The sequence below is a fragment of the Panicum virgatum genome, chromosome 7K (genome assembly GCF_016808335.1).
Source record: "Panicum virgatum strain AP13 chromosome 7K, P.virgatum_v5, whole genome shotgun sequence".
Lineage (NCBI taxonomy): Eukaryota > Viridiplantae > Streptophyta > Magnoliopsida > Poales > Poaceae > Panicum > Panicum virgatum.
Window position 1 is genome coordinate 4433941 of NC_053142.1, and position 11873 is coordinate 4445813.

The window sequence follows — 11873 nt, forward strand, 5'->3', positions numbered from 1 at the left end:
GTACATGCAGCAAAGCAGGACACGAAGCTATAGAAATAGGTCAAATAGAGCATGGATTTCCATGGATTTAGGCTACTTGATTCAGAGATACACTAGCAGATTTGCACGATCTGAAACAACTCATTCTGAGAAACAAGCTTAACATGCAAAATGTTCAAGGCATGGAAACAAAGAGAGGTTCTTGGTCGAATAATCCACATGCACTGCTCGCACATACTACAAGCTAACTGGGCAAAGCTTCTATGCCAGCATACAAACAATGCTATGCTTCCACCATTGAGCAAATTAAGGGCAAGAATAGAGTATTAGGGCCACGATTGGTAACTAACTGTGTTAAGGAGGATTAGTTTTGGCTTTCCGACGTTGAGGCTAGGGGTGGTAAAGGGCCTTAGATTTTGGCCTAGAAAATCTAAGGGCCGGACCTTAAAAGGGCCGGGCTCTAATTTTATATAATTTTGAACTAAAAAATTTAAGGGCCATTGTAAAAAGACTACTAGGGCCATGGTTCATTACCACCGGCGGCGGCGGCGATTCCTGATGTCGAGCAGCCGCACCTATTTTTATTGCCCTAGTTCATGGGTCCTGCAAATCTTCATGCAATCTGTTCATTTTAATAGCAAGCTGTCCATCAAGCTGAGCCGAGTGCTTTCGACGAGCCAGGCTGCAACGAAGCCACCTCAGAGCCCATCGTAGACATACGCAATGTGGTGGGACGATTTGGACAGTAGACGCACCTAAGTGCCAAGTTCACATATCGAATTAAGCAGATTACAAGTTCATGGACCAATTTACACGCATGTGTCTAGTTGTTGTATTCCGGATGCAATTTACTCAAAAAGATATATTCCAGCAGCTTTCCAATACCTCCCCCTTCCTAATAATCATTAGGTTGTCCTAATATTTCACCCCAACTACTTTTAAATAAAGGGAGAATTGTGGCTCTCCTAATATGTTAGTTGTATTGGGACGAGATTATTGGAGAACCGTAAAAGTATCTCTCCCAATAAACTATGAAAATGGTATTAGAATATCCTAATAATATGTTATTAGGAGATTTTTATTCGAGGACTGCTGGAGATGCTCTTAGAACGGAGAGCATGATTTGGGCTGGCATTTTTTTTCTACCGACTTTTCTTTTTCCAAATTCAATATAAATTTTGATTCCGAACCCCAACTCATTATCCTTTCTTTGGTGCACGATTAATAAAAAATAAGTTACATTGTTTGTTAAATGAATTATGAGTGAATTGTATCCGGAATACGAGAAAGAAACACGTGCGTGCAGACAGGGACGAAGTTAGGACTGAAATAACCCTGGTGCACTTTCCATTGCATAGAATAAAACTGATATAATTTACATGGTAAAAATTGAATCAACTACTAAGAATTTGCTTTTCACTGTGGTGCATGTGCACCAGGGAAAATGAACCTGGCTTCGCCCCTGCGTGCAGATTAGTCCGAGAAGTGTAATTTAATTAATCTTGTCGTGGGCTTTTGGGGTACCCACAGCCGGGTGGCGGAACGCACCCGTCTTTTCCCCGAGGGGGAGTAGTCGGGGAAGTGCTAAACTATTAGGCCGATCTAGCTTTGGGGCAAGAACGCAAGAACACATGGATTTAGAGTGGTTCGGGCCGCCGGAGCGTAATACCCTACATTCACTGTGTGGTGTATTGAACTAGGAATGAATGAGTCTATCCTCTGCCCCCAAGTCTTTCTTTTGGACTTGACCTTTCTCTAACGGGCGTCTCCCTTTTATAGAGCAAGGAGGACGCGTACACAGGCGTCGGACCCCGACAAGTGGGTCCAACAAGGATGTATATTTTACTAGACAGTAGTGGTGCTACAGTGATGGAGAATCTCTTGCTGGATACACTTCATCGTCCTGTAGACTCTCTGGCCGAGGGGGTCTTCTCCTGTCTCATCGGCGAGGCGCCCGTTGAGACAGTGTAGGTTGCGGCGTAGACTGTTGGGTCTACCGCGTAGGCGTTATGATACTCCGTCGCCGAGTTGTCGTGTCTAACTGGTGTAGCAGACTGACGTGCGTGGCGTGAGTGGCGCCAGCGGCTATACAGTGTACCTTGGTAACGCGCGGTCAACAGTACAGCCTGGCGAAAGTCTCCTCGGGCTCTGCTGTGGCAGAGCGCACTTAATGCCTCCCACATTGAATGCGGTAGGTGGCCAAGTCTTCCCGAGGAAGCTTGGCAGCCGCGCGCGTATCTGCGTCTACGGACACGCGGCGGCTCCGGACCCCCCAGGCGGGGTGTCTGTTCCCTCCCTGCCGAGGTGTCCGGATAGTATATGGGGGTCCGGGACCCCGTGGGAGGTCCGGGGCCCCCGGCTGTTTTGTCTGAGTGCTCCCTTCTCCGGGACACGTGGTGACACTGGACCCGACCCCGAGTGGGTTGCGGGTCCGAGACCGTTGGTCCGGTGAGATGGAGTCGGACCCCAGGGGTCCGGTTGCTCAGCTCCATTGGGCGTAGTTACGGATAACTACGAGTCTTGACAAAACAAGAGGGGGTACCCTAGTCCAGAGGTATCGACAGTGGCCCCCGGGCACACCTCGGGAGAGGTACGAACCCGCAGGTGGGGCCATTATTGTGACGCAATGCTGATTGCGTTGGCGTGCTCATGTTGAGAGCGAGTGCTCCGGACCCCTTCAAGGCCGTAGCACTTGTTGCCAGGTTCAGGTACTAGAGCGCTCTCCGCAAGGCGGCGAAGGTGCAGGCTTAGGGTATGGAACCGAGCTAAGCGGTTGCTCGGACCTTGAACCGCCCAGGGAGCCAGCACTACTTCCCCGGACCCGGCTCCAGGCGACCGTGGCGAGCGGTCTCCGCCGGAGCGGGCCACCGGAGTGGACTTGAATCGACCGTGGCGAGCGGTCTCCGCCGGAGCGGGCCACCGGAGTGGACTTGGATCGACCGTGGCGAGCGGTCTCCGCCGGAGCGGGCCACCGGAGTGGACTTGGATCGACCGTGGCGAGCAGTCTCCGCCGGAGCAGGCCACTGGAGTGGACTTGGAGCGACTGTGGCGAGCGGTCTCCGCCGGAGCGGGCCACCGGAGTGGACTTGGAGCGACCATGGCGAGCGGTCTCCGCCGGAGCGGGCCACCGGAGTGGACTTGGATCGACCGTGGCGAGCGGTCTCCGCCGGAGCGGGCCACCGGAGTGGACTTGGAGCGACCGTGGCGAGCGGTCTCCGCCGGAGCGGGCCACCGGTGTGGACTTGGAGCGACCGTGGGGAGCGGTCTCCGCCGGAGCGGGCCACCGGAGTGGACTTGGAGCGACCGTGGCGAGCGGTCTCCGCCGGAGCGGGCCACCGGAGGACTTGGATCGTTGCTGACGATCCCATGAATTACGTCACCGGGCCTTGCAGTAAGGTGTAGGAAACCAGGCCTTATACTAGAAAGGAGCCCGGGACCTCTAGGGACAGCAGACTCGGATACTAGGGGACTCGTAACAGGGCAGTGAAGTACGTAGGCTTAGGGTACATTACCAGGCTAAGCTACGCAGAACTTCTCTACCCCAGGATACGGGCACCACTTCTCCTGAGCAGGTCCCTAGGGGTCCGAACTGCCTTCCAGCTAGAAGGGGTGTCCCAACCTGACCACAAGCTAGCAACTCAATTTGGATTGTTAGCAACTAAAGAAAAAAAACTCCGTGCGGGAGAAAGAAACATGGAGGTTGAACGAACAAGTGCTATTAGGTTAAAGTAAAGATAGGACCGAGGAAGCAAATCTCCTTTATTGCTTGACTCGTGGTGTACATCAAAGGTCGGGATTACGAGGGCGGACCTCTACCGCTATGGACCACTTGCTGGTGTCGCCTGTTTGTGCGATGAAGCCAGAGATCGGATTTACAAGGGCGGACCTTTACCGCTCTGGACCACATGTAGGCACCAAATCATTACAAAGGAGAAACACACTCAATCCTATCTAGTGATAACCTACAGCCGTCGCCCCGCCAGGCGTGCACGTTGCTGGCCGTAGTGGAGCTACCTTCTTGGGGGCTCTTCTGAGTCGTTGGGGTGATGGCGCCTTGGACATGCTTGTACAACATCATCCTGCATCACCTCGGGATCTTGCGGGGCTCCTCGCAGCACAATAGTTGTCCTATGCTCAGATAGCATGGGAACAAATTTTTTGACTTTGAATGGGAGTGGCCCTGCCGTTGCTAGCTGTCGTCGTCTGCCGTCGGAGGCCGGCCCGATGACCTCTCATCATGAGCTGGGTGCTTGTTTGAATGAGCACGGAGCGTGTAGAAGGGCGGTCGTTCGCCGGCTCGACCTTGGTGCTGGCGTTGGGCCCCCGCGCCTGGTGGCGGAGTCCTGTCTGCAGCAGCACCGAGAGAGACTCAGCCCTGGGGAGGGAGGAGTCGACGGTCAACTTCCCCAGGGCGACAGTGGTGGGCTCCAGGCTTCGTGTTGAGAGAAAGCCTTGAGCCGACATCATACCGCTGCCGGGGAACCCTGGCGGTTGCTTGAGAGAAAATCTTGAGCCGACGCAGAGGTGTTGTAGGGTGACGCACAGCGGGTATCTCCGCGCGCGCGCCGCCGCGCCGGCCTTGAGGTGTCGCAGTGGCGACGCATAGCAGGCGCTGCTGCCGCGCGCCGCCGCACCGAGGGCATCGTCGTCTCGGTGCCGTGGCATGCGGCGTGGGTGACGCCATGCCTTTCTTCATCTTCTCGTCGCTGTTGCAGAGGATGAGCTCAGCCTCCGAAGCCTGGAGATCTAGCCAATGCTTGCATATATCCCCACGGATGGCGCCAAATGTCGTGGGCTTTTGGGGGTACCCACAGCTAGGTGGCGGAACGCACCCGCCTTTTCCCCGAGGGGGAGTAGTCGGGGAAGTGCTAAGCTATTAGGCCGATCTAGCTTCGGGGCAAGAACGCAAGAACACACGGATTTAGAGTGGTTCGGGCCGCCGGAGCGTAATACCCTACATCCACTGTGTGGTGTATTGCACTAGGAATGAATGAGTCTATCCTCTGCCCCCAAGTCTTTTCTTTTGGACTTGACCTTTCTCTAACGGGCGTCTCCCTTTTATAGAGCAAGGAGGACGCGTACACAGGCGTCGGACCCCGACAAGTGGGTCCAACAAGTATGTATGTTTTACTAGACAGTAGTGATGCTACAGTGATGAAGAATCTCTTGCTGGATACACTTCATCGTCCTGTAGACTCTCTGGCCGAGGGGGGTCTTCTCCTGTCTCATCGGCGAGGCGCCCGTTGAGGCAGTGTAGGTTGCGGCGTAGACTGTTGGGTCTATCGCGTAGGCGTTATGATACTCCGTCGCCGAGTTATCGTGTCTAACTGGTGTAGCAGACTGACGTGCGTGGCGTGAGTGGCGCCAACGGCTGTACAGTGTACCTTGGTAACGCGCGGTCAACAGTACAGCCTGGCGAAAGTCTCCTCGGTCTCTGCTGTGGCAGAGCGCACTTAACGCCTCCCGCATTGAATGCGGTAGGTGGCCAAGTCTTCCCGAGGAAGCTTGGCAACCGCGCGCGTATCTGCGTCTGCGGACATGCGGCGGCTCCGGACCCCCCAGGCGGGGTGTCTGTTCCCTCCCTACCGAGGGGTCCGGGACCCCGTGGGAGGTCCGGGCCCCCCAGCTATTTTGTCTGAGTGCTCTCTTCTCTGGGACACGTGGTGACACCGGACCCGACCCCGAGCGGGATGCGGGTCCGAGATCGTTGGTCCGGTGAGATGGAGTCGGACCCCAGGGGTCCGGTTGCTCAGCTCCATTGGGCGTAGTTACGGATAACTACGAGTCTTGACACAGCAAGAGGGGGTACTCTAGTTCAGAGGTACCGACAAATCTGATGTAAGAACCTCACATTTTGGTGCGTATATGGTTGAAATCTCGTCACATCGGGTATTTGTCCACGATGGACTATAACGTGGTTTGGTTGGTCCTTGACAGTCTTGGCTCATCATAAACATGGATCGGGCTCGGCTTGACTCCATGGACGATGTGCTACCATAATCGGATCGCATGAGGGTTTGCAGGTACGAAATAGGTCCAACTCATCCTGGACACGCGGCTGCTGGAGCCCCTCTGTCATGCTTTGTGTCCATCGGGGAACCGGCTTAGCCGTCCGTCCGCGAAGAAAAATGAGACGGAGAAGACAACGTAGAAGAGGGACAAGTCTGTCCACGCGATTTGGCCTCGTTCGGTTGCTGGGGCTTGGTTCCTGTCCCTGAACAGTTCCTGGACAGGATCAAGTGGATCCTCTTCCTCCACTCATTCCAGGTCCGATTCAAATCCTGTTCTAATCCATTTTAGGTCTGTTTGAAATTGTGTTCGGCAGGACATGAATAAAGACTGTAAACGTCACAGATTAATTAGTACTACAGACCAGGACTTGCAAGACATGTTATCACTTGCATTGATTGATAAGCTTCAGACTACCAGTAACACTACACCAGATCAGTTTTCTCCCGTCGGTGTGCAGTATTCCCCTCGGTTGAGAGGCTTCCGTCAGAGCCGCACAAGTTTTCCCTCACCCTTGCACTGTACCGTCTGGGAAACTCACTCCCGTCGGAGAGACACCGTCACAGGCCAAAAGCTGAGCACTTGCAGTGCCCTCCGCGCGCTGCAGATTGGGCTCGCGCGCGCTGCAAGCGGTGCGGTGGCCACGTTACAGAGAGACACAGGGCACAACCACCAAGGCCCTGTTTAGTTTTAAATTCCAAAATTTTACAAGATTTTCCATCACATTGAATTTTTCAACATATGCATGAAGTATTAAATATATCTAAATAAAATAACTAATTACACAGTTTATCTATAATTTGCGAGATGAATCTTTTGAGCCTAATTAATCCATAACAAGACAATAATTATCAAATACAGATGAAAATATTACAGTGCTTTACACCCAAAATTTTTTGCATCTAAATAAGGCCAAAAAAAGCGCGCGGGGTGGATGAGAAGCGCGTGGCAACTGAGAAAAATTCCCCGCTCTCCGTCCGTCTGTGACTCCATAGTTTCCCCCAAATTTGTCCTCTTCCAGTCTTTTTCCACCTTCTTTTTATTATATGTTAAACGCGCACTGCTCGGCGCCCTCTCATGGCCACGATAGTAAAAATAATTTACAACATTCGATGGTAAATCTGCGGTTCATGTTTACTCCACCCGCACATCACTGTTCCAGTAAATGTCTCCACATCCATCTTCTTCCCGACGCCTCCTTTCCTCTGCGCCCCGTCCCCGGTCCTCTCCGCGCCCCTCCCCGGCGCCGTCTTCTCCGCCTCCCCCGCGCCCCTCCCCGGCGCCGCCGTCTCCGCCTCCCCCGCGCCCTCCCCACCACGTGTCCTTCCTCCTGCGCCCGCGCGCTCTCTGCCCCCGAACTGCCGCCGCCGCCGGCCGTCGCCTCCCCATCCCCGATCCCGCCGCTCTCTTCCTCTCGCTGGGGAAGCCCGCGGCGGCGGTTGCTCGGACGGCTCCGCGCTCACTTCGTTTAGCGGGGAGCGGCGCAGGGATATGGCGGTGGCAAGCACCGAGCAGCCGCCGGCCTCGGTGGCGCCGTCGTCGCTACCTGTACGCCAGGGTCGCCGCTCCGCCACCGCCGCTGCTGCCGGCGCATGAGGCGCCACTCTGCTCCCCTCCCACCGGGGCTCAGGTGTCTCCTTCCTCATCTATTGCTGCCGCTGGTGCCGCCCCCGCCTACCCGCGTCTTTCCTGTGACCTTCGTTCCCATTGATTGCTCTGTTGTTTCCCAGGCGTGCCGTTCGATGGCCGTCCCTGTGCGCAACGCTCGTGGGTTCTCCCAACCATGAGTGGCTGAGTGCATGTACAAGATCAAAATGATTTGTACAGTATGGTGGAGATGATGCTCACCAGCGCTCTCCTTGATCCCACAGTTGCGTTGTTCTCTGCTCTGCAGGCTCAAATCGACCGGCATCGATGTCCAAGGCGGATGCTGGTTAAGCGACCCCGACGCCCAGCTTTTTTTACCGCCTGGACGCCTAGGCGACGCCTTGAAAACAATGGTTGTAAGTGCTGATGAGCAAGTACATGACCAAACCTTGCACTCTAGTCTATCTGCTGTTGCTCGTTTATTGGCTATTAAATCTCAATACAATCTCTCAGTGGCATGCTATGATGATTTTGTGGATCTTCTGCATGAACTCCTCCCTCCCAATTCTAGGTTTCCTAAGAATTTTTCCATTCCAAACAATTATTTGAGCACACTGGTAGATGCAGCTGAATTTCTACTTACTTTCAAGCTTAAGTGTGTTTCCTTTTCTGTTTTTAGCTTGCGACTACTAACTTTTGTTATTTCAAGGATGACTACAATGCAGCACTCCAGGAGAAGTATCCAGATAATTGGCAAGAGAAACCTTTTGATGGGCAGATAGCATATAACGTTGATGGTGGCTTGTCCCATGGTCGTCTTGCAATAGGAGATGGTGCTGTCAAGAAGGGTCCAATTATTGATTCTGCTAAGGCAAGTGAGATAAGGCCATCAACCTCAAGGTCTTACCAAAATCTCTTCAGAAGGTATGAGGAGGAAGTTCAGAACAACCGTCGCTTAACTCAACAAAATGCAGTCTTGACTCGACATGTGAAGCGGACGGATTGTCTACTCGAGGTCAAATTCTAATTTGCTAGATTGTCTATTTGCAACTGAAGGTCTAAAAATATGCTCATGTTGCTACTTCTTTGCTTGCAGTTCATTGCTAAAAAAGCCAACATAGTTATACCGCCTGACATGCTTGTGGAGGAACAAAATGACATGGTAAGGTGGATCAGATTGCTAGAACATTGACTTTTGACAAAGAACCAAACTATACCTAGCTTTTTTGTTAACTGTATAGTCAATCATGAAATATCTATCCTCATGAATTGTTTCTTCTTTGGCTTTGGATGTAGAGAGAGACTGGAGATGGATCCTCCCATGCTCCAGCCTACTTGGACAACAATAGTGACGGTCACTGAGTAGCCTTCTATTGTGATGATCTCTGTTTTCAAGGCGTCGCCTGCGTCCAGGTGGTAAAAAAAAAACTGGGCGTCTGCGTCGCTTAGCCATTCCTCGCCTTGCCGCCTTTCCAGAGCTGCGCCGTCGAGGGTCGGAGCCGCGCGCTGCCTCCTGTCCTTTCTCCTCCGGTCTTGCATCGTGCGGACACAGGCCTCCATCGGACAGAGAGAGTCCGCGGCCGGAGGAGGAGGCAGGGGTGGGCGACGGAGGTGGAGGATGTCAGACCCGGGGCAGCGGGACTGCTCACAGGCGTAGAACATTCTTGAGTACGCGGGCCTCCACCGGACAGAGAGAGTCTGCGGCCGGAGGTGGCAGGGGCGGAGGAGGAGGCAGGGGTGGGCGGCGGAGGCGGAGGAGGCAGGGGCGGAGGAGGAGGCAGGGGTGGGCAGCGGAGGTGGAGGATGTCAGATCCGGGGTAGCGGGACTGCTCACAGGCGTGGAACATTCTAGAGTAAGGAATAGCACGTGGATGTACCTTATCTCTATTGTAACTACTCGTACGGATGTAGGACTAGTTGATGTACATGGAAACTACTTGACCTCATTGGAGTAGGACTCTAATAGTACTCGGCTAGGACTTTCCATGTAACTCTGTTCTCCCAGACTATATAAGGGCGGGTCGGGACCCCTCCAAAAAACATCAACACCTAAGGCAATACAAACAACCACATAGGATGTAGGGTATTACGCTTCGGCGGTCTGAACCTGTCTAAATCTTTGTGTTCCTTGCACCATCGCATTCTGATCTCGGTGAGTCCCTACCTACAAACAATCTCCTCGGGGTATACCTCGGAGAGCTTGGCGGTAAAACACCGACAGCTAGCGCGCCAGGTAGGAGGCTTCGCCGACGATCATCGAAAGAATTCGATGGCATCCTTCAACTTCGACCTCCCTGTGATCAGTGCAGGCACAACCTTCATCTTCGGCTCATGGATCTGCACGGCCAACGGGTCTGGCGGCTTCGATAGCCATCTGGCCACCACCATGAGCGCGGAGGCACCTTAGCAAGAACAACACGATGGAATCATTTCCGCCGAGTTCTTACTGCCAGAACTCGTCGACGAGATCAAAAAGCTGTCCCTATCAGACACTTCTTCGACTTGCTTGGCGCCTCTCGGATTAGATTCGATCTACTTCGAACCATCTCAACCCGAACTATCGTTGGGACTTCAGAATGCGGCCGCATCGTATGTGACAACCATGTGTGGCAAATTCAACCAAAGGATCGTCAACCGGGAGGTCACCGCTCATCGGGAGGCACCTGTTTTCGACTCCTACCCTGACTCGGATGACAAATTCGATCCAGAACTCGCTGATCACCCGAGTTTGACTATCATCGCTACGCCACGAAGCCGTTTCGTGTACTGGAAGGGCTTTGAGCCTGCCGAACTACTCGATAACGCTCGTCTCGTCGCCTGCCTCCAGGATCTACCCTATCAAGCGGGTAGACCACTCTCCCCGATCGAGGAAGAATGAGTAGGCGACATTGCCCTGGTCGACTACAGTACTACTCATGCGACACTCGATCGTCAGGTGTACATCTCGATTCATGGAGAGAACAGCGGCCTCGGTTCTCAAGCTGAACAATATGCCAATGAAAATTTGGATCAAGTCTCTGATGATGGGCTCTCGGTAAACGCTCCGCAAGGCGAATCCCAGCAAGACAAAGATAATTGACGCCGGAGGAATCGTAGTCGCGCTATCTGCAGAAGGAACGCCACTGCACGAGCTCAACATGCCCCTGTAGAACCTTATGGCCCACGCAATTTACAACAGGATTTTGATGAAGTTGGCGGACCAGCATTCTGCAGCCAAGTAGTCAACTTGGCTGAAGCGGCCATATTGATGCAAAATACCAGACACACCAGAAGTCCGTCGAATGCAGCGCCTTACCAGAGAAGCCCTTCACCAGATCGACAGATAGAACCCGATTCCTTCTGGTTCTCGCAATAGCCGCACCTCGGCACGGCCACAAGGAAATCAAGAAGCTAACCAGCAACCATGTCCACCCCACCACCAACGATCAAGATACCAAGACGAAAGTTGCTACTCGGGCCCATCAAGGAACCATGATCATGGTCGTGGTAATTTCTGCGATGCACGGGAAATTATCAACGCCCGACGCCACGGACGCTTAGCGGATGAAACGGATCGTTTCCCCTCATTCAGCCAAAACATCAATTACGCCGAGTACCCGATCCGCTTCAACCCTACCAACATGCAGAATTTGAAGAAATACGACGGTAAGCAAGACCCTCATCAATGGCTTCGTATTTACTCTACCGCTATTGAAGTTGCAGGAGGGACAAATTATACAAAAGTAATCTACTTCCCAATGGCTTTGGAATCCGCACCCCTCACGTGGCTCGAAAGCTTAAAGCACGACTCGATCCACTTATGGGAGGACCTGAAGCAGCTCTTCGTCGACAACTTACAAGGCTCCATCCATCGACCCACCACTCGCCACAACCTGCGCGTGTGTAAACAAGAATGTGGCGAGACCCTGAGGTCATACATCAAGAGGTTCTTCGACACCCGCTCGACCATCGCCAACATCGCCGTCGACGACGTCATCGACTGCTTCCACAATGGCCTCGCCACTCAGCAGCTCTATTGTGACTTCGGAAGAAACCAACCCCTCTCGGTCATGGCCCTCCGCGACATGATGCTGGAGTGGGCCGATCAAGAAGAACAAGAGCGCGATCGCTTTCCTCGTCGCGATGATAACAATCAGAAGTGCAATGGCGTCTCGCGCTTTGACAAGAACCAGCACAATTTTGACAAGAAACGTGCAACGACGACTCACGCTCTGACAAGAACCAGCGCAATTTTGACAAGAAACGCAAGTCAGATGACACCGTCGCAACGATGGATCGAGGCCAGTGTGGCAAGAAAT

The 11873-nt window shown here is 53.3% G+C and overlaps 1 long non-coding RNA gene across 1 annotated transcript; it reads left to right on the forward strand.

Annotated features, from left to right (window-relative positions):
- The first annotated feature begins 7940 nt into the window (after positions 1-7940).
- LOC120639637 lies at positions 7941-8946 on the forward strand. The gene is made up of 3 exons (XR_005661530.1): positions 7941-8590; positions 8672-8737; positions 8872-8946. It is a non-coding gene; the product is annotated as an uncharacterized LOC120639637 (long non-coding RNA).
- The last annotated feature ends 2927 nt before the right edge of the window (positions 8947-11873 follow it).